Source organism: Triturus cristatus, chromosome 6 (genome assembly GCF_964204655.1).
Source record: "Triturus cristatus chromosome 6, aTriCri1.1, whole genome shotgun sequence".
Lineage (NCBI taxonomy): Eukaryota > Metazoa > Chordata > Amphibia > Caudata > Salamandridae > Triturus > Triturus cristatus.
Genome location: NC_140589.1, coordinates 1,877,850,455 through 1,877,873,059, shown reverse-complemented (window position 1 = coordinate 1,877,873,059; position 22,605 = coordinate 1,877,850,455).

Below are 22,605 nucleotides of genomic sequence, written 5' to 3'. Positions count from 1 at the left end.
ATGCAATACATGGATGACTTATTGATCGCTGCTGATTCAGAAGATATTTGCAAAAATGTCACTGTTGCATTGTTACGCCATTTGTTTAATCTGAATCATAAGGTTTCACCTTCCAAATTACAATATGTCCGTCGAGAGGTTACCTACTTGGGTCATCTCCTATCAAAGGAGGGACGACGATTAACACCAGAACGAATTCAGATGATTACGCAAATGTCTGTGCCATCCACACAAAGGGAGGTACGTGCCTTTCTAGGTATTACTTCCTACTGTAGGCAGTGGATCCCTAACTTCTCTCTGTTGGCCAAGCCTTTGTTGGCACTCACTTTGAAAGATACGCCTCAGCCTCTTCCTTGGACTGACGAATGTCAAAGGAGTTTCACTGACTTACGTACTGCTCTGTGTTCTGCTCCTGTACTAGGCACCCCTGATTACAGTAAGCCTTTTACACTCTATGTTCATGAGAGAGAGGGTTGTGCGTTGTCTGTTTTAACACAGCAATTTGGAGACAAACAACGGCCATGTGCCTATTTTTCGGCTATGTTAGATCCGGTAGCTAAAGCATTACCTAGTTGCCTCAAAGCAGCAGCAGCAGCAGCAGCAGCAATTTCTATTCGACAGTCCGCTGGAGTGGTGCTAGATAATACTCTCATTGTCATGGTACCACATGCAGTGGATACTTTACTAAACAGAACGAAAACGCAGCATTTAACGAGTGCTCATATAACTGGATACGAGCTGATGCTTTTGTCTAGTCACGTACACATCAAACGATGTAATACCCTAAATCCATCCACTCTGTTGCCCCTTCCAGATGAGAAAAGGGTTGAGGAGCAACATGATTGCTTCTTTTGTACTGAGGAAGAGACAAAAGGAAGAATTGATCTGAAAGATACGCCGCTAGAGAATCCGGATGGAACTCTATGGGTAGATGGATCTTGTTTTAAAATGCCCAATGGAGATACAGTTTCAGCCTATGCTGTAACTACTTTGCATACAGTTGTGGAAACTGCACGTATCAGACACAATTCAGCTCAAGTAGCAGAATTGATAGCTTTAACAAGAGCATGTGTATTGTCAAAAGGAAAAAGAGTAAACGTGTATACCGACAGTAAGTATGCCTTTGGTGTAGCGTTTAATTTTGGGCGTCTTTGGAAGGAAAGGGGTTTCCTCACTTCACATGGCACCAAAATACAACATGGTCAGTTAGTGACTGATCTTCTTGAATCACTTGCCTTACCCACCCAAATAGCAATTGTGAAGTGTAGTGCGCACAAAAAGATTACAGATGATGTTGGTCGAGGAAATGCATTTGCAGATTAAGTAGCGAAAAAGACAGCGAGAGATGCAACAAGTCGAATGTTTGTGGCGGGTCCAAATTGGGTTAGAGAGAGAGGAATGTATGAGGATACAGTGGAAAGTGTAAGAGCGATTCAGAAAGAGGCTACAGAGAAAGAGTTGAGCAAGTGGCAAGAAAGTACAGGAATGTTGGATGAAATGGGTTGTTGGGTGGAATTATCAGAACATCAACGTTGGCTGTTACCAGATGCCTATGTACTCCCAGTGGTTACTATGGCGCATGGTCCAGCCCACTTAAGTGCAAAAGGTATATGCACGCTTCTAGCTCCAGTGTGGCAAAATTAAGAGATCCTGAAATGCACAGACAATGTAGTGAAACATTGCATTATTTGTTTGGTGTACAACCTGGGAAAGGGAACCCCAACTCCAGCGGGTCACTTTGCTCCTCCAACATATCCATTTGAGGTGTTGCAGATCGATTATATTCATATGGCGCGATGGAACAACCTTAAATACGTTCTGGTGGTAGTATGCGCCTTTTCAAGATGGATAGAAGCATACCCTTTAAAAGACAACACAGCCTTATCCACAGCTAAAGCTTTACTAAAAGAATTCTTCCCCAGGTTTGGTTTGCCGCGCATTGTCTGAAGTGACAATGGGAGCGAATTTGTTGGCCAGGTCATGCAAAAAGTTTGTGCAGGTCTTGGTATCAAGCAAAAGTTCCATGCGGCAAATCATCCACAGTCAGCGGGTTTAGTAGAATGCTACAACGGAACCTTAAAGTTAAAACTAGCGAAAGTTCAGGCTAGTACAGGACTCAATTGGCCCGATGCTTTACCATTGGCTCTACTGCCACCAGAACTGCAGTACACTCTCGTTTAGGACGTAGTCCTTACGAAGTGGTTTTTGGACACCCGGCTAATGTATGGGGAGTCCCGCGCCCTAAGAAATACTCAGACTTGCCATATCCAATGTTGATTGACTACTTGCATGTTCTTACGACTAAATTGCGTGTTCTCCATCAACAGGTTCAGAGTGCTTTACCGGAGGCTTCCACAGACCCCGGTCATTCCATCCGACCAGGTGATTGGGTCTGTACCAAGAATTTCCAAAGGACGAAAAATTTGGAGCCCAGATGGAAGGAGCCTCGCTTAGTACTTTTAACCACGAGAACAGCAGTCAAAGTCGAAGGAAAGAAAAATTGGATTCACGGTGTGCATTGTAAGAAAGTGCCTTTGCCTCTACACTTTGATCAGTGGGTTCGTAGAGATGTTGGCGACTCAGAAAGTGAAAAAGTTCCACGATTTGTACCCTTTAGTGATGCACACTTGAATGGAACATTGTCTGAGAAAGAGGACGATGACATTCTTCAGGAAGCAATACCATCACATCGTCGCTTGAATACGACCAATCCACGAACATTGTTCCAAGACCAAACCACCCCTGGAAAAAAACACTATAATTTGAGACCTAGACCAAAGAACACTTAAAATCTTTCTCTCTTGTGTTGTACTCTGTCCCGGTTGCAGGGTCACGGTAGGAGTCTTGATTGTGACCTGAGTAGTGGCAATAGGCCTGCAGGACTTGCAGTGTCATAGGACGGCAGATAATCATAATTGAGTGATTGAGGAAGATTGCCATGAGCATCAACTTAGAAACATGGAGACTACATTAGGCAAAAGAGAAGGTAAAGATAAAAAGAGTTATTGCAAAGAAATATATAGTCTTTGTGGTATTGCTTTATGTATTATTATATTATTATGTATTCTTTTGGCATGTATAAATTGGATTGCTATTACCCTGCAGCAAAAAGTTGTCTCTCCTTCTACCTCTTCGTCTTCTTCTACTGTCTCTCCACATCTATTTCATACCCTTCCTCAACATGAACTCATTAGAAGAATTGAATATTACAACAATTCCTTTGTCCAGTTGTTACATCAACATCAATTAGTGATCAATACAACTGACTGTTGGGTGTGTGGACTCATGCCACATACCGTAGAAAAAGGAATGCCGTATTTAGTCCTTCCGTTCTCCTATGAAGGTTCTGCTTGGGCTTATTTTGTCATCTTCTCCTATGCTTATCAAAGCAAATTCAGACGATCCGTTAGTTCACGTGTTAGTGATCCGGATTTTAGTCATAGTTCATTGATAAAGGGAATGGTAGCTATGGCTAACATCATGGAAAATAGTAAGATCTCCATTGACGAAAGAAAGGCGTACACTAACTGGAACGTCACCCAATATGTCTCTAGCCTTAGTGATAAAGTTAAAAAAGGAAAATCTTCACCGATTTGGACTATACCACATCATGGCAATTTCTGTTTAAAGATAAATGGTCAGTCTGCTGACACTATACAAAGAAATAGCTGTTCTCACACATATGTCTACTCTTCTCAAAACTCGCCTCCTCTAGTGCCGTCTCAAGGCACATATTTAATTTGTTATAATAGGGCTTATACGTGGTTGCCAACGGGGTTCTCCGGTACTTGCTATATAGCTTTCCTTCTTCCCCCTACCTACACCGCCTCCGCAAATCATCATCGAAACAGATATGGCAGAGGGATTATTGATTCGAAGGACACAGCAGGACAAGATGGAGGAGATTTCCTCAAAGGATTTCTTCCTTTTTGGGGTCCGATGGCCAACAGCAGAAATATAAGGCAATTGGTTTGTGCCATAGAAACCACCATAGACATCACTGTAGGAGCCTTAAGCAATATCACGGCAGAACTACAGGCCGATCGTCTCATGACTTTACAAAACCGAGTTGCCTTAGACTTTGTTCTTGCAGATCGTGGTGGAGTAGGCAAATTGATCGGGTCAAGTTGCTGTATTTTCATACCAAATGACGCTCCGGCAGTATACCAAGCTATCTCTAAGTTACACATGATCTCTGAGTCGATTCATCAGGACGAAGGAGATTGGTCATTATTGGAGTGGTTTTGGGGACTACTGTCCAGATGGGGTTGGAAAATATTGACGTTTCTTGGAGTAATTTTAGCCATCATATTCTCTTGTTGCCTTTGTATGCACTGTGGCCCCGCCATCTGCGACCTCTGTGCCACTATGTGCATCCCTAAACCCAAGTCACAAAGAACAGAGAATATCAGAATGATGCTACAGCAACAGCTCGATGACCTTATGGCCATCGATATTGACTCAGATTAAAATGAGCCTGAGTATCTTGCCTGAGTTCTGGCAAAAGGAGGGTCTGAGGAACTTCGATTTTCGATTGTGATCGTATCGACCCACCATTTTGTGCTCCGCCGCCATCTTGTGTTGCCCTCACTCAGGCAGCACGACGGTCAAAGTCTTTTTCTGCTCTTTCTGCAGGCTTCGTGTCAAAATTAGCCTTCTGCCTCTTTTTGCAAAGCTGGTGTTAGGTTTGGCCGAGTACACTAATCCCTGTCTGATTTTCCTAATCCCCGTCTCAACTATCTGTTGGTTCACACTATTCTTCTCTGACTTTATCTTATCGTCTGGCCTTCACTGTCCCCTGCTAGCATTCTCTCGTTTCACAACTGTCCTCCAACACACACAAACGTATCTCGCTGCCTGCAAGTTAGTTACGAATCCGTTAATGAATTAGTTTGAGGGAGGGGTGACAAACATAGTTGAAGGAGAGGTTTCTTCGAGTCATCTGACACTTTTGTTTTCAAATCTCTCCTATTGGTTCTGTCCTGTTTTCCAACTTTCCTTATTGGCTCTTTCTTGTGTGTTCTGGATGTATATTTGGTTAATATATATGTTACCTATATAGTATATAAGATTGTGCGCCACAGAGTGAAGTGGCAGTCTCCTGAGAACCTACCTTGTGTACTTCTGGGATAACTGTACTAGCTGCAGCTAATAAACCTGATCTTCTAACGCCTAACAGAGTGTCCCGTGTCTCTGTGTAGCTGAGCAGGAGAACCCAGAAGATTAAGGCGTACCCTGCGCCGCCAGGCCCAAAAGGTTCTGGTTCATCAACATAAATCCCTTTGAGATGAATTGAGGTCCGCTATCACTGAATTCATAACACTCAATACCCTGACGGCCACCACTCCACAAAACAACTGGGACACGTTCAAAGCGGTCTTATGGGGTAAATGCATTCAGATTAATGCAGTCCTAAATAAACAACGGGTGAAGGCGCGCCCTGCTTTAGAAGAAGAAAAGGCAACACCTACCAGGACATTACAGAGACAACTCATTGCAGTAATGGGTAAATTGCGGGCCATTTACAACAATAGAGCCGAATACACACCGCTTGAATTGCGTCAGACAGCATACTCCTAGGGCGACAAAGTGGGATCAAAGTTAGCGCGTCAGTTAAGGGAGAAGAGGGAACGTGAGTTTATTGGAGATATCAAGGATGCGGCGGGTCTCCTTACACACGCAGGCGACATTAGAGCGAATATCTTCGGCGCATTCTATTGACAACTTTATCGAGGCACTCACCACGATGCCCTTCTTTAACAGCAATACCTCGACTCTTTGGACCTTCCTCACATCTCCCCGGTGACTGCGGAGCCATTGGAGGCTCCCATTACATCAGAGGAGGTTGGGCTGGCCATTGCTAAGCTTAAATTACATAAAGCTCTGGGGTCTGACAGCATGACGGCACAGTTTTCTAAATGATATGCATCCGAGCTAACCCCACATCTCACCGAGCTCTTCAACTTTATTGCGATGGACACTAGAGTTTCAGCTTCCATGGCCGAGGCAGTGACCTTTGTCATCCCGAAGCCTGGGAAGGACACTCAGGTCTGTGCGTTTTATAGGCCCATAGCCCTCCTTAACCTTGATGCAAATCTCTTCTCCACGATTCTAGCTGCTAGACTTGATGACTTAATGCCCACGCTAATCCACCCTGATCAGTCAGGTTTTATAAAAGGTTGGCAAACCCACGATAACATTCGGCTCACTATACATCTTATAGAGAAAGTGTCTAAATTTAAATAACCCGCAATCATAGTGGGCCTTGATGCCGAAAAGGGCTTTGACAGAGTGGATTGGTCATTTATTTTTCTAAATATGCGGAAGTTTGGCTTCGGGGAGAGATTTATCAACATGGTCAGAGCCAACTTTCCTCTTCCACAATCAAGGGTATTGGTCAACGGTTACAAATCCCTCCCCTTTTCCCTGAGCAGGGGTATGCGGCGGGGCTGCCCGCTTTCACCCCTTTTATTTGAACTCAGTATCGAACCCCTAGCAGCATGATTCCGAGCCAACGAGGGAACCCGGGGTATACGCTTTGGAGGCACAGACTATAAAGCATCCCTCTTTGCGGATGATATCCTGCTCACACTCTTGGAGCTGGCCACTTTGCTCCGAGCAGTGCAGGAGGAACTATGGAATTTGGAGCTGGTCTCCGGCTTCAAAGTTAATTTATGAAAATCCTCCATACTGAATCCTACCCTCTCTGATGCTGAAGCAACAAGATTAGGGAGTCAAAAGTCTTTCCACTGGACCAAACATTCCCTTCAATACCTGAGCGTTCATCTCACACCCAAAATTGGGGACCTTTACAAGGCCAATTACCCTCCTTTAGAAGCGCAGCTGAAACAAGATTTGCACTCGACCACGACCTTCTAGACCACTTGCGCTTGTCTGTCTACAAATTCCTTTGGCGGGGGAGAGCGCGCCTACTCTTAAATGTCCTGTGGCACCCAAAGAAAGATGGGGGGTGGCGCTACCTGATTTCCACCTATACTAACAGGCGGCACAACTGCAGGTGGTGACAGAATGGTCAACCAGAGAGTCCGACAAGCATTGTCTCCATATGGGCAGGGCAATTGTGCGGCGCACAATCTGGGATGTCCTGTGAAAACCAAAGTCAGCCAGGCCAGCGAACGCATACCTCAGCACCCCAACACATACCACATTTACAATATAGGATCAAATCATGAAGAGAGAGGGATAACCTCTTTTCCTTCCCCATACACTCCAATCCACTTTAATCCAGACTTCCCACAAGCAATGTGCAAGGGGGCCCTTTGACTGGTAGAGGGAGGGGATTGTTTAAAATTAATAGACTTATTCCATAACTTTGACATTTTAACATTTGAAATTTGCAAAAGAGACTTCCAGGTTGCCCACAGTGAGCAATACCACTACCTCCAGGTTAAACAGTGGGTCACTCTCCCACACGTGAGCAAAGCTGCTACCAGGTAACTCACTGCTATGGAAACACTAGTACTCTAAGTGGGATCCATGAAGGGGGTAATCTCCTCGCTCTACACTATGCTACTTGACACATTAAACGCACCCCGGGCACGCTACATGTCCTTCTGGGAACAAGTGCTGGGAAGGCAGATTTTGGAAGAGGAATGGAAACACATCTGGGAAGACATCCCTAAGCACAACCACTTGAGGAAAGCACACTACAAGACCCTCCTGGACTGGTAACTTTACCCCACTAAACTCAAACGGATCTTCCCTGACACCTCAGATCTCTGCTGGCAGGGTTGTGGGTTGCTGGGGAATTTCTGTCACATCTCGTGGAACTGCCCTGGGATCCCTCCATTTTGGGAAGAAATCATCTCTCATGTCAAAGACCTGTTGGGGTATCCCATCCCGACAACCATAGAGGAGGCACCACTAGGTATTAGGGAACCTGCTCTGGAACACCAAATGAAAGGCGACAAGGACATTATGTGGGCCTGTCTGAGGGCTGCAAAGCTTGCGATTGCAGCGGCCGGGAAAAAGACGACTGAGGCAGCGATATCCGTATGGCATGCCCGCCTATGGAGAATCCTCTCTATGGAACACCTTGCAGATATATTCCGGCTTCACCACCACCAGGGATGGGGAGGAGGGAGGGATGGGGAAGGGGTTCTCTTTTTATATTTATTTTCTTTCCCATTTTAGGGGTTATTCCTAGAGTTTCAAAAGACATCTGCTCTTTTGGTTGCAGGGCGGGTGTTGTAGAATCAGAGACATTTTGAACTGGACTACAATTGGCTGAATGTTTTGACCCTGGGTCCTGTGCATCCTGCTGCATTCATGTGGTTGTATCTGCTTTTGATGCTGAATAAAAATTAATTTTGACAAAAAATACTTTGGCCTTGATTGTGTCCCCCAAGAATCCTAGAGGTGGAAACTGTACACAAGCACTACGCAGACTAGAGTCGAGATTCATCTTGGCATGAATAACGATGAGGAATTACATGTACATTTATAGCTCGCTGAGAATTCTTTTTAACCTTACTCCCTTCAAGGAGTTTCCGTAATTCTGTCTGTAATAGGACCAAACTTTTTAACTTTACTAATTTTCGTATCCCTTGTTCTTCTGTTTACTTTTTTTATCACTGTTGCTGAGAATGTCACCCATGGTTTGATATACAAGATGACACAACCATACCGAATTCTAACCCTTTTTGGTTTACTCTCTCACAGAATGGTACCCAGAGAGCAACCATCAATGAAGTGTAGCCACATGCAGGAAGTTAAAAGCATGGAGATCCGGACTAGTTTATACAACAGCCGCCTCTTCTTTATAGAAAGTATAGACCAGTTAGTGTTCTCCACTGGATATTTAACTTGGACAATCAGGTAACTTTACCACCACATGATCATAATGGAAGTTTGGAGAATCTGTCTCCTGATGAAGGAGGAGCACCAGTGCCATGACAGTACACTATGATTATATGCATCATACAAATTGTGATCATTGTAAGACTGGGTACTTTATTCAGATGACACAAAAGACCAAAATTGATTGTTTATAGATTGTACGGCTCTATGTCAGGTTTTCTCATGATAATGAACAATCACTAAATCAATCAATCAATCAATCAATTAGGTGTTTGTTAAGCACGACTACTCACCCGTAAGGGTCTCAAGGTACTGGAGGGGGGGTGCAGGTTCCAGTCCATCAAGGAGGGGTCTTGCGAAGAGCCAGGTCTTCAGGTTTCTCGCAAAGATAGAGAGGGATGTTGTCTGTCTGAAGTGGGGCGGAAGGGAGTTCCAGACCCTGGCCATGAAAAAGGAGAAAGAGCGGACTCCCGATCTGGTCGTTCTGGTGTGGGGGACCATGGCGTAGGAGAGCTGGGCTGATTGTAGGGTCATTTGGGGTGTGTGGAATTTGAGTCAGTTGTTCACGTATGCTGGTCCGGTGTCGTGGAGGGCCTTGTGTGCTTGGGTGAGAATCTTGAAGGTAATTCTAGCCTCGAAGGGGAACCAGTGGATTGTGTGCAGGTGCTGGGAGATGTGGCAGTGTCTTGGCAGGTTGAGGACCAGTCTTGCGGTGGCGTTTTGGATATTTTGTAACTTGCAGGTGAGGTTTTTGTTTATTCTGGCATAGAGTGCGTTGGCGTAGTTGAGCCTGCTGGTGACGAGGGCGTTAGTGATGGTCTTTTTGTGCTTGAGGGGGATCCATTTGAAGGTCTTACGTAGGAGGCAGAGGGTGTGGAAGCAGGAGGATGCGACGGAGTTGATCTGGCAGTCCATTTTGAGCTCAGAGTCCAGGATGATTCCAAGGTTGCGTGCGTGGTCTGTAGGGGTGCCTGGGCTTCTGAGGGCAGGGGGCCACCATGTGTCGTTCCAGGCATCGGGGTTTGGGGCCACAATGAGTACTACTGTTCTGTCTGTGTTGAGTTGTAGGCAGCTGTTCTTCATCCATTTGGCGATGGCTTCCATGCCTTCTTGAAAGCTGTGTCTGGCGGTGTTGGGTTCATTGGATAAGGAGAGGACTAGTTGGGTGTCGTCTGTGTATGACACAATGTTGAGTCCATAGGTTCTGACGATGGGGCGAGCGGAGCCATGTAGACGTTGAAGAGTGTGGGGCTGAGGGAGGACCCCTGGGGCACTCCGCAGGTGGTTAGTGTGGGACCCCAGAAGAAAGGGGGGAGTCTGACCCCTCGTGTTCTGCCATAAAGGAAGCAGTGGATCCAGTCAAGGGCCTTGTCCCGGATTCATGCGTTGTGGAGTCTGCATATTAGGGTGCGGTGAGAGACTGTGTCGAACGCCGCTGGGAGGTTGAGGAGGATGAGGGCTACTGTCCAGTAGGGAGAGGATTTTGTCTGTTGTGGCAAGGAGGGCGGTTTCTGTGCTGTGTTTTTTTCTAAAGCCGGATTGAGAGAAGTCGAGGATGTGCTCTTCAATGAAGGTGTCAAGTTGGATGTTAATGGCTTTCTCAATGATTTTTGCTGGGAACAGGAGGAGGGAGATGGGTCTGTAGTTCTTGAGGTCGGAGAGGTCTGCCAGGGACTTCTTCAGGAGGGGGTTGATCTCGGCGTGTTTCCAGTTGTCGAGGAACAAGGCATTCGTCAGGGAGCAGTTGATGGTGTGGTGGAGCTGTTGAAGATGTGGTGGGGCAGGGGTACGAGAGGGCCACAGAGTGGATTGACTTCATTGTCTTCAGTGTGTCTTCGGTGGTGAGGGCTATCCATTTGTCAATCGTTGGCTTCAGGGTGTCATAGGTGGCTGGTAAGGGTTCTTATTGTTGGTTGTCTCTGTCGAAGTTGTCATAGATGTCTTTGATTTTGTGGTGGAAGAAGGTGCTCAGTTTGTTGCAGAGGTCTTGTGAAGGAGGGATGTCAGTAGACTCGCTGGTGAATTGGGCAAACTCCTTGATGATGCTGAAGAGTTCTTTGCTGATGTGCGTGTGTGTGGAGATTCTGTCTTCAATCACTTTTTTCTCATTTTTCTGATGAGTTGGTGGTGAGCGTTGGTGGCAGCTCTGAAGTCATTGTGGGCCTCTGTGGATTAGGAGTTCCTCTAGGCCTTTTTGAAGCAGTGGCACGTGCATCCGGACTCTTGAAGTTCGGTGGCAAACCATCTGGCTTTCGTGGCATGAGTGTTGTTTTTCTTGAGGGGGGGCTATGGTTTTGGCGCTGTCAAAGATCCATCTGTGCAGGGTTCGGGCTGCGGTGTTGGGGTCGTCGTCTTCTGCGATGGTTGGGGTGGAGCTGCTGAGTGAGGAGGTGAGCTGGTTGTCGGTGGTCTGTCCATTGGAGTTCATGGTGTGGCTGAAAGTGATGGAGTTTCCTGTTGTTAAGAGAGGGGTTGAGGGTGTGTTCTGCTGTGTGCGTGGGTTCAGTCATGATCTGGCGGAGTTCAATGTTGTGGAGGTTGTCCAGGAGTGATGTGGTGTTGGGGTCCAGATGGTTGTCGAGGTGGAAGTTGAGGCCTCCCAGCAGGGGGTTGTTGGTGGATGCGTTGGCATGCGGGGAGATGATGTCTATGATGGAGTTGGCGAATGGTCCTTCCGGTCCAGGGGTTCGATAGATGAGGGTTCCCCGGAGGGTGGTGGTAGGGCTGCCCAGTATCTTGAAGTGAAGTTGTTCCATCAGGTCTGTAGGCTCGTTGGGGGGCATGCTCATGTGGACGGTGGATTTGTGGACGATGGCAATTCCCCCTCCCGGTCAGGTTCGGTGGTCCTTCCTGGAGATCTTGTATCCTAGGGAAAGGCGATGGTGATATCTGCTCCTGAGGTGGTGTTGGTCCAGGTTTTGGTGAAGAAATCTAAGTCTGGGGTGGTGCTGTTGAGGAGGTCTCAGATTTTGGTGGCATGTTTGTGGAGTGATAGGATGTTGAGGAGGATGCATTGCAGGGTCCTCAGTTTGGGTGTGTTCTTGCAGGTGGTTTGTGCTGGGTCAGTGTTCCTGGCGGTGCTCCAAGTGTGTCAGCAGCGGTGACAGGTGAAGGGTCCGTGTGTGTCGGCTGGTGATGCTAGCTTGCAGTTCTTGTTGTGGCCTGGGTTGAGTGAGTGGAATGCCCCTGGGTCGTAACATTGGCAGTTCGGAGATCCAGGGTTCCTGGCGCTGGTCATGGTTGAGTCACGGACGGGTGCAGACCGGCTTGCCTTTGGCTTGGCTGCACAGCGGCCGCCATTAAGTAGGGGTCAGGGAGGGCTGGACAGCTGGAAGGTGGGAGAGGGGAGGGGAAATGGAACGGGCTGGTTGCGCTGGAGGGGAGGGGCTGCGGGGGCAGCAGCAGCAGTAAAAATGGGGGAAAAGAGGCCAAAAGAGCCAGGAAAAGTGAAATAAAGAGAAAGAGTGCAAGAAGAATAAAGGGTTAAATGAAGCAGAAAGAAGAGAAAAGTGAAGAAAAGCAAAGGGAATAAAGGGTGAAACAGAGCAGAAAGCAGAGGAAAAAAGTAAAGAAAAGCCTAAAGGGTGAAGAAGCTAGAGGATGACACGGAGCAGAAGGAGAGGCTGAAGGGGGCAGAAAGCAGACAATGGAGGGCCTCGAACACCAGCACTAAGGGAGTGCAGGGGCTCACAGAAGGCATCTCTTAATGGTGGAGCTGCGAGGTTGGGAAAGTAGTTTTACTGACAGTGAGTCATTGGTCTTGCTCGCCTGTCTCCACAGCAGCTGCCATTAAGTATGGGTCGAACAGGGCTGGACAGCTGGGAGGAGGGATGGAGAGGGGAACTAGAACTTGTGGGCAGCGCTGGGTGGAGGGTCCACGGGGGCAGCAGCGGCAGGAAAAACATGGGAAAGGAGAGCAAAAGAGCAAGGAAAACTGAAATAAAGAGAAAGGGTGCAAAAACAATAAAGGGTGAAACAGAGCAGAAAGCAGGGAAAATTGAAGAAAAGCAAAGAGAATAAAAGGTGAAACGGAGCAGAAAGCAGAGAAAAAGTAAAGAAAAGCCTCAAGGGTAAAGAGAAAGACACAAGAGGGTGACACGGAGCAGAAGGAGAGGCTGAAGGGGGCAGAAAGCAGACAAAGGAGGGTCTTGAACACCAGCACTACGGGAGTGCAGGGGCTCAGCAAGTAGTTCTATATTAAAGTCTGCACAACATCATGGAATAGCAATAGTACATTAGCCTTAGTGGGCCTCCAACTCATAAAAAGCAGCAATTACGCTACTCTGCTGGTCCACAATTAAGTTCTGGATTGTCATCAGTGATGTCATTTGTGATTTCATCAGTGATGTCACTGACCATGTCATGAGTGATGCAATATATGAAGTCAACAGCAGTGCATTGCGGGAGCTCAAGTTATAGTTAGCTCAGCTAACTATTATGGCCAAATTTCTATGGTTTTCTATGAGTGAAATGTCAGCCTGACTATAACGTCCCTGAAACCTGTGGTTTTTTCAATGAATTTCTAAGGTTTTTAAAATGCATATCCTTAACTATAACGTCCCTGCAACCTTTTTTTATTTTTTATTTTAATTTCTAAGGTTTTTTAAATGCTAATCCCTAAATATAATGTCCCTAAAACCTGTGGCTTTTTCAGTGAATTTCTAAGGTTTTCAAAATGCTGATTTGTAACTGTGCCTACATAGGTAAAGCATGTACAGAAAGAGAAAGAAAGGTGCAGAAAGAAGCAAGAGAAGTGCAGAAAGAGGGAAGTGAGGTGCAAAAAGAGGAAGAAAGGTGAAGAAAGAAGCACGAAAAATGAAGAAAGAGTCAAGAGACATCCAGATAGAGGAAGAAAGGTGCAGCAAGAAGCAAGGGTAGTGCAGAAAGAAGCAACAGAAGTTGAGAAAAAGTCCTAATTCGACTGTACCTTTCCACGTATGTATACAAAGTAGCCAAATCGAAAATTCTTCTCCCAAGATGTCTTAAACATCACTTTTCTCTTAAAGGTTCACTATCCATCGACTGTTCAGAATGTTAGGCCAACTAAATATAAAACAGCAATCCTAACCATACCACTGCTCTAAGTCTGACCAAGTTTCTGAAGGTATGTTACTGCTTTTACCTAGTGACATGTTTCCCAAAAATAAAAATACAAATACTTGAATATCCATGTTTCAAACAGCATATGCTGTAAATTTGTGTACAAGAAAGTGTATGCATTTCTTTCTGCTCATAATGCAGGGCACATGTGTATTCAATAGTACATTTGAGGGGCTGTAGGAGAGTAGGATCTGCTTCACATGTTTATCCCCACATTTTGCTCGTGTTTCACTGTTTTTTTACTTTAGTCTGGCTGGGACCCTGCTATTCAAGGCCCCAGCCTAGCTGCTGCCTCTCTAATTTGATTGCAAGTACTTTAGGTACACCCCAGATTGGATTCTGGGGTACCCTTGTGAGTCCCCAGTATATGGTATACTATGTACCCAAGGCATAGGTACCCCAGAGGCCTGCCAGGGGATGAATCATGTATTGTGCCACCTCAGGAAAGCCCTTCAAAATGACACCACAGGTCTGCTACTGCAGCCTGGGTAAGGTGGTGCATGCACCCCTTACTGAGGTATAGGTTCACTATACCTCACCTATCACTGCACATGATAACCTATCAGTCACCCCTATGGCAGGCCTTATCAATCCTGAAGGCAGGGTGCTTGGTTATATGTGAGAGGGTGTCCAGGAATGAGCTGAGCCCCTCTGCATTCTTCGGAATCTCTTCTCCGGGGTTGTCAGTGGTGCAGCCTGACCATATACTCTTAAGTGCATTATATCTAAAATGGTTAATGCTAACTTTGGACTGCACCAAGTCCAAAGAATCAACTCCAGCCACCATTGCCCCTAAGGCAAATGTTCCTCCTAGTACTGCTACAATTGGTGGTGGTGGTAATGTTCAGAATAAGGGTGTAGTTGGGTTGACCCTGAGTTCTGAGATGGACTCTGGCCTAGTCAGAGTTCCAACTCAGGTTGTCCTGATCTGTGATGGGGGAATGGATATGTCCTCCTTTGTGAGTCCCAATAACTTATGGCAAATACAGACAGCAGCCTTTGATAAATGGAAAAGAGGCTTTGGCATTCAGGGACACAGGAGCAAGTGTCACAATGGTGACAAAAGATCTTGTGGATCATGGGGAGATTATACTTGGTGAAATGTACCCAGTGACCAATGCTAGCAATGTCAGAACAGACCATTCTCTGGCAGTTGTTAACTTCTCCTGGGGAGGGGTAACTGGCCCTAAGAAGATTGTGGTAAGTGCAGACCTACCAGTCCAATGCTTGCTTGGCAATGATCTAGAAACTTCAGCTTGGGCTGAAGTGAAGCTCAGGACACATGCAGAAATGTTAGGGACCCCTGCTCGTGTCTTTGTTGTGACTAGGTCACACTCCACAATGTCTAACACTGGACAGGCCCTGGATTCTGGAATAATGGACCAGGTGCCTCCCAAGAGGAGGAGCAGTAGGGTTAAGGCAGTGCCTTCTCCCCTGACTCAGAATACAGATCAGCCTCCTGAGGGAGATGATCTAGAGCCTGAAGAAGGAACTGTCCCAGAGGAGCTTGAACCTGACCAGGTTGAGCTCTTGGGGATAGGGGGCCCTTCCAGGTCTGATCTGAGCCAGGAGCAGAAAACCTGCCCCTCCCTTGAACCTCTCAGAAAGCAAGCTGCTGATGAGGCTGCTGGGAATGCTAGTGGCACCCATAAAATGTATTGGGATGATGGACTCCTTTACTCAGAGAGTATAGACCCCAAGCCTGGTGCATCCATGAGGTTGGTTATACCTCTGAAGTTTAGGGGCTTTCTTTTGACACTAGCCCATGATTTTTCTCTAGCAGGACACCTGGGCCAGAACAAGACTTGGGACAGAATTGTCCATCACTTTCACTGGCCCCACATGTCTGAAGACACTAAGGAGTTTTGTCACTCCTGTGTGACCTGCCAAGCCAGTGGCAAGGCAGGTGGAACCACAAAGGCCCCCCTTATACCACTACCTGTGGTGGGGGTTCCCTTTGAGAGGGTAGGGATTGACATTTATGGTCCCATGGATCCTCAAACTGCATCTGGGCACAGATTTATCCTGGTGGTGGTAGGCCATGCCACTAGGTACCCAGAGGCAATCCCACTTCGGACCACTACAGCACCTGTGGTGGCAAGAGCTCTCTTGTGTGTATTCTCAAGAGTGGGCTTTCCTAAGGAGGTAGTATCTGACAGAGAAGCAGACTTAATGTCAAGTTACTTAACTGCTATGTGGAAGGAGTGTGGAGTGAATTACAAATTCACCACACCCTATCACCCAAAATGCAATGGTTTAATTGAAAAATTCAACAAAACCTTAAAGGGCATGATCAATGGTCTCCCAGAAAAGCTTAGGCGCAGATGGGACATCCTTTTGCCCTGCCTTTTGTTTGCCTACAGGAAGGTGCCACAAAAGGGGGTTGGTTACAGCTTTTTTGAACTTTTGTTTGGCCATCCTGTTAGGCGACCTTTGTGTCTGGTGAAGAAGGGATGGGAGTTACCTCTCAAACCCCCTAAACAGGACATAGTGGACTATGTAATTGGTCTCCGCTCCAGGATGGCTGACTATATGAAAAAGGCAACTAAAAACCTTGAGGCTAGCCAGGAATTACAAAAGGCCTGGCATGACCAAAAGGCTGTACTGACTGTTTATCCGCCAGGACAGAAAGTGTGTGTGTTGGAGCCTGTGGTGCCAGCAGCCCTCCAGGACAAATGGAGTGACCCCCATACCATTGTTGAACAGAAAGGGGAGGTCACCTACTAGGTAGACCTTGGAACCCTTAGGAGTCCCCACAGGGTACTTCATGTGAACAGACTTAAACCATATGTTGACAGGGCAGACATGGGTTTGCTCATGGCTACTGATGAAGGACAGGAAGAAGAGAGTGACCACCTCCCTGACCTTCTTTCTCAGAACCTGGATGATGGATCAGTAGATGGTGTAGACTTGGCAGGCAGCCTCACTGTCCAGCAGCAAACTGACTGCAGAAAGCTTCTTAACCAGTAGAGATATATGTTTTTTCCGACTCGAAGTCAGACCACCTGGTGCACTCATGAAGTGGACACTGGGGACAGTCTGCCTGTGAAGAATAAGATCTACAGGCAACCTGACCATGTCAGGGACTGTATAAGGACAGAAGTCCAAACGATGTTGGATTTGGGAATCAATTAACCCTCAGATAGCCCTTGGGCTAGACCAGTAGTCCTGGTACCTAACCCTCACACCAAAGATGGCAAGAGAGAAATGAGGTTTTGTGTGGAGTACAGGGGTCTCAATGCAGTCACTAGGACTGATACCCATCCCATCCCCAGGGCAGTTGAGCTGATAGATACTTTGGCCTCAGCCAAGTTTCTAAGCACATTTGACTTGACAGCTGGCTCCTGGCAGATCAGACTAGCTGATGATGCAAAGCCAAATACAGCATTTTCTACCCCTAGTGGGCATTATCAATTTGTGGTAATGCCCTTTGGTTTGAAGAATGCACCTGCCTCTTTCCAAAGGTTGGTGAATCAAGCCCTTACAGGGCTGGAAGACTATAGTTCATCATATCTAGATGATATTGCTGTCTTTAGCTCCACCTGGGAGGATCACCTGGTCCACTTGAGGAATGCTTTGGAGGCCCTGCAAAAGGCAGGCTTAACTATCAAGTCTACTAAGTGCCAGATAGGGCAGAGTCAGGTTGTATACCTGGGCCACCTTGTAGGTGGAGGCCAGGGTCAACCATTGCAAAGCAAAATCCAGACCATAATGGACTGGGTTGCTCCCACTACCCAGCCTCAGGTGAGAGCCTTCTTAGGCCTGACTGGATATTACAGAAGATTTATCACGGGGTATGGATCAATAGTGACACCCCTGAATGACTTAACCTCTAAGAAAATGCTCAAAAAGGTTCAGTGGACAGTTAGCTGTCAAAAGGCATTTGATGACCTAAAGCAGGCCATGTGCACTGCTCCCATTCTGCAAAGTCCTGACTACTCCAAAAAGTTAATTGTCCAAACAGATGCTTCTGACTTGGGGGTAGGGGCTGTACTGTCACAGTTGAATGATGAAAGTCAGGATCAACCAGTAGTTTTCATAAGCACAATGTTGACCCCCAGAGAGAAACGTTGGTCAGCCATTGAGAGGGAGGCTTTGCTGTGCTTTGGGCTCTGAAGAACTTGATGCCATACATGTTTGGTACTCACTTCATTGTTCAAACAGATCATAAGCCCCTCTTAAGGCTAAAACAGATGAAGGATGAAAACCCCAAACTTCTCAGGTGGTCCATTTCCCTACAGGGGGCGGACTATACAGTGGAACATAGACCTGGGAGTAACCATGCCAATGCAGATGGACTCTCCAGATATTTCCACTTAGAACATGAAGACTCAACTGATCAAGGTTAGTTTAATGTACCTGCATTTGGGCGGGTTGTGTAGGAGAGTAAGATCTGCTTCACATGTTCACCCCAACTTTTTGCTAGTGTTTCACTGTTTTTTTACTTTAGTCTGGCTGGGACCCTGCTATTCAGGGCCCCAGCCTAGCTGCTTCCTCTCTAATTTGATTGCAAGTACCGTAGGTACACTCCAGATTGGATTCTGGGGTACCATTGTGAGTCCCTAGTATATGATATACTATGTACCCAGGGCATAGGTACACCAGAGGCCTACCAGGGGCTGAAGTATGTATTGTGCCACCCCTGCAGCCTGGGTAAGGTGGTGTATGCGCCCCTTACTGAGGTATAGGTTCACTATACCTCACCTATCACTGCACATGATAACCTATCAGTCACCCCTATGGCAGGCCTCATCAATCCTGAAGGCAGAGTGCTTGGTTATATGTGAGAGGGTGCCCAGGCATGAGCTGAGCCCCTCTGCAACCTTCAGAATCTCTTCTCCGGGGTTGTCACTGGTGCAGCCTGACCATATTTTCTTAAGTGCATTATATCTAAAACGGTTAATGCTAACTTTGGACTGGCTGCACGGAAACATGTTGTGTTTGGTGTCAAACACCTTGGAATCATACCCCCACATCCGTTCTTAATGTGAGGATATGATACCACCCTTCTAGAGGGAGAGACATGGCAGTACTGGTATACCCAGTAGAAATCTAATAGAGCCCTGGCATCACAAAATGAATGCTGTAGCCACAGACACGGGCCTGGCCTCCTGCTGCTGACCAAAACTCCCACAGGGAAGGCCTGGACAACAGGTTTTCCTGTCACAGACAGGCTTATGTGTGTTGGGGCTGGGTGGGAGCACTCTCAGAGTGCTTTGAGGTCCTGCACTGGGGGCACACTTGATGTCCCTGTGCATAGTCCAGGTCAAACCGGTTCAGAGGCTTCCAGCCCCTGCTCTGGCATGAAACTGGACAAAGGAAATGGGTGTAGCCACCCCTCTTTCCAAACCCTCCCATAGGTGGGTCCCCAGAGCTAGTCCAACGCCTTCCTTAGGTATAAGTTAGGAACCTCTGTCACCAGAACTTTAGATATTCCTCGACTAAACTCTGAAGCTGAATCCTGGAGCTTCGACGCTCTACTAACGACTAGAGGACTGAAGAAATCTCCCTTGGGGTCAAGGAGTGACTCACCTTGTTAAAGATTGTGGGAATTGCTGTTAGCATGAGCTAAAAGACATTTTCTTCCTGGCAGCCATTTTAGTTAGCCATGTGCTCACCATGTGCTTTCTCCCTCTTCCAGAGCCTTGCACATGCTCAGAAAGACCTGTACCTGCCAGAATGCACCTGCTCCTAGTGTAGAACTGTCAGGCTATTCTTACTGATGTATGCAGTTTAGTCTCCCCTCCCACTTTGTTGAGCAAGCAAAATGGTGTATACCCATATTAGTCTAATAGTATTCTTGTATGTGCCAGGACCTCTCCTTGGTTTTATGCTGACTATGTAACAGATGCATATATAAGGCCCCTGTTCTCTGTACTCCTAAGACTGTCTCCTACAGTGGCCTGAGGGTGCTGAATGACGCAGTCTCCCTCATGTGAGGTTAATAAATATTTCTCTTTGATATTACAGCTTCCATGCCAATCTCTTCTTTGTTGGTTTAAAGGACCAGGTGTATCAGTGAACCGCTAAAAAGTGTTTTATTTCTACAACCTGCTTGGCAGGCACCAATGAAGCATTTTGCCGGTCTGCATCTCCAAAGCTCCCGCCAGACTCTGAAGTATTTGCAGCCCAGGAAGAGGATTGCCAGACATCTCAGAGGCCGACTTGAGTCCTCAGCAGGCTGAGACTGACAGCCCTTGTGAGTAGCGTGGAACTGGAACTCTTGGGCTCCGTGCACTTTTGCAAATGCATTGACTTCTCGACGTCTCATGAATTTGTGCTTAGGCTCACTTGTAGCCCCTACCGCAGGCACAGAATCCCCCAAAGATTGTCATCCTAGTCACCCTGAGTGACCCGTGGGCCACCATTTTGTGTTTCATCTTGAGGTCCCTTTGCGATCCCTGGTCCGTTGACTGGTGGGTTCCTGAGGGGGTAACTTTGATTTTCATTGGACTTCCCTGGTTGCTCCAGACTTGCTCCGACTCCCTACCAAGTGGTGAGTCCCTCAGACCTTGCTGGTCTGCACCAAAGCATCTTTCTCCTTTCTGCATGGGTTGATGTTGCCAAGGGTTATTGTGTCCAATCCGGTTACCGATGCTGCAACACTCGACATCCTTCATGGGACACCTCAAATCCAGCTCCTGGTTGTCCTGAACACCTTCTCGTCCTTGTGGCTGAAGAGTCAAGCTTCATATTCTTCATCTGAAATCACCCAGCATCGGTGGGCATCCGCCTATCGCCTTCCTGGTCACTCGCAAGTGACCCAGACTCTGTCCCCTCTTCTTTCAGGTTCTTCTCAACTTTGATCCATGCTTGGATCTCTTCGGACACTTTGATTCTTCCCGGCAGCAGCACTTCTTTGCCAGCTCCCATTGAAATCAACGGCGCAACCCTACACCATTTGACACCTATGCACCCAGCTTCCCTGGGTGAGGTAACACGAGTACTGCAGATCTCCCATGGGTGTTGGCCCTAGAACTTCCTAAGTCCAAAAGGGTTTGGTCCTGACTCGTTTCTAAGTGTCCCTAATCTTTAAAAATCAAACCGCTACTTTCCCCATTGAAGCACGCGGCTGTGTTAATACACTGCACACGGCCCCGTGGATCTCCTGTGTCACTACCTTGGGTGGTTCCTTGGGGTCCCAGTGATTCTACAGGCTCTAGGCCTTGTGTCTAGTTAAGTTGTGGTTCTTATACCACTATTTGCATGTTGTGTGTAGTATAAGATATGTGTACACAGCAAAAAACTTTTCAAAAAAGCTCTCTAAGCAAAAGAGGTGTCTCTCATCAAAGGCTGTAGAGAGAATTACTAAAATGTGTGAGATCCTCCTACTGTTACAATGGGAAATGTTATGAACCAATCAAATGCTTTTGTTTAAGGTCACATGGCAATCGCGCACTGAGCGCACAAGGAGGCAGCACTTGACACGATTTTGAGAAAATATATCTACCATAATATAAGTTTATTTCAATTAGAAATATATAAATGTTTAGAATATTTTAGATTATCGCTTGCTCTCATATACACTTTAAACATATTTAGATATAGTTTTGAGACATAAAAGAAAATGAGGGAATGGCATACCTGGCGCGATGCCATACGTCTATTACGTAACACAGGGCCTGGCAGCGTGCACTCGTCGCATACGCAGCGCGCAGCGGGCGCGACCCCATACATACATGACATAACGTGCGGCTTGGTACTGCGTACCTGTCGCATACCAAAGTAGCCGCTGATGCGACCTCATACGTATATGATGTTATGCGGGACGCGGTGCTACAAACCCGTCAGATACGAAATGCGCATCATTTATGAGTTTAGCACTATGGCGGATAGGATTCGCGTGCTGATGGAGATTGGTACACTTCCGGTACAGGACTCCAGTTTTCTCCCCAAAAAATATATATAAATATTTTTTTTGAAGATAGAAAACTTTACATAATTTTTAAAATTGCAAAAAAAGGATAATAGAGTTCCAAAATATTACAGAAAAAATATCCGTTTTATAATTATTAAAATATGAAATTAACATTTAAAAAACCTTTGAAATTCACTGAAAAAACCATAGGTTTTACAGACGTTATAGTTAGGAATTAGCATTTAAAAAACATTTGATATTCACTAAAAAACCATAGGTTTCAAATACTGCCCAAGCTAAGCTGAGGGGTGTCCGAGGCACCCAAGCCCACCCAAACTGTGGGTGGTTTAGGCACCGCTGTGCTGGTTGAGCCCTGAATCGGCGGAAGTGGCCTGGCTAGGTCATGGTGTGGCTTGAGGTTGGGTAAGCTCATCCTTGCAGCACTACACACCATTACCTCTCAGCTACTAGATTGCCTGCTACTCGCTCGGTGCTCTACAGCTTCCTGATCTCTACTGGGGTGAGTAGATTTTACATATCAACGCATCCTGTGCTTTACAGAAGAAGTCTGACCAACTAGTGCCTTGTTCATGTTCAATTCTGCCTCAAGGCTTACTAAGAAACTTCTCACCAGCAAACAGCTCAAACAAATAAAGCAAATTTGGTAATAATAGCAACAAAACTAACTGTATGCAGAGCTGCAATTGCGAATTCATGAACTATCATGCCCTGCAGAAGCATAGCTATCCAGGAAACGATAATGCTCATGCCCGCCCAGCTATAACTCAAGCAGACTAACAGTATGCGGTGGGATGGTGAGAATGCAG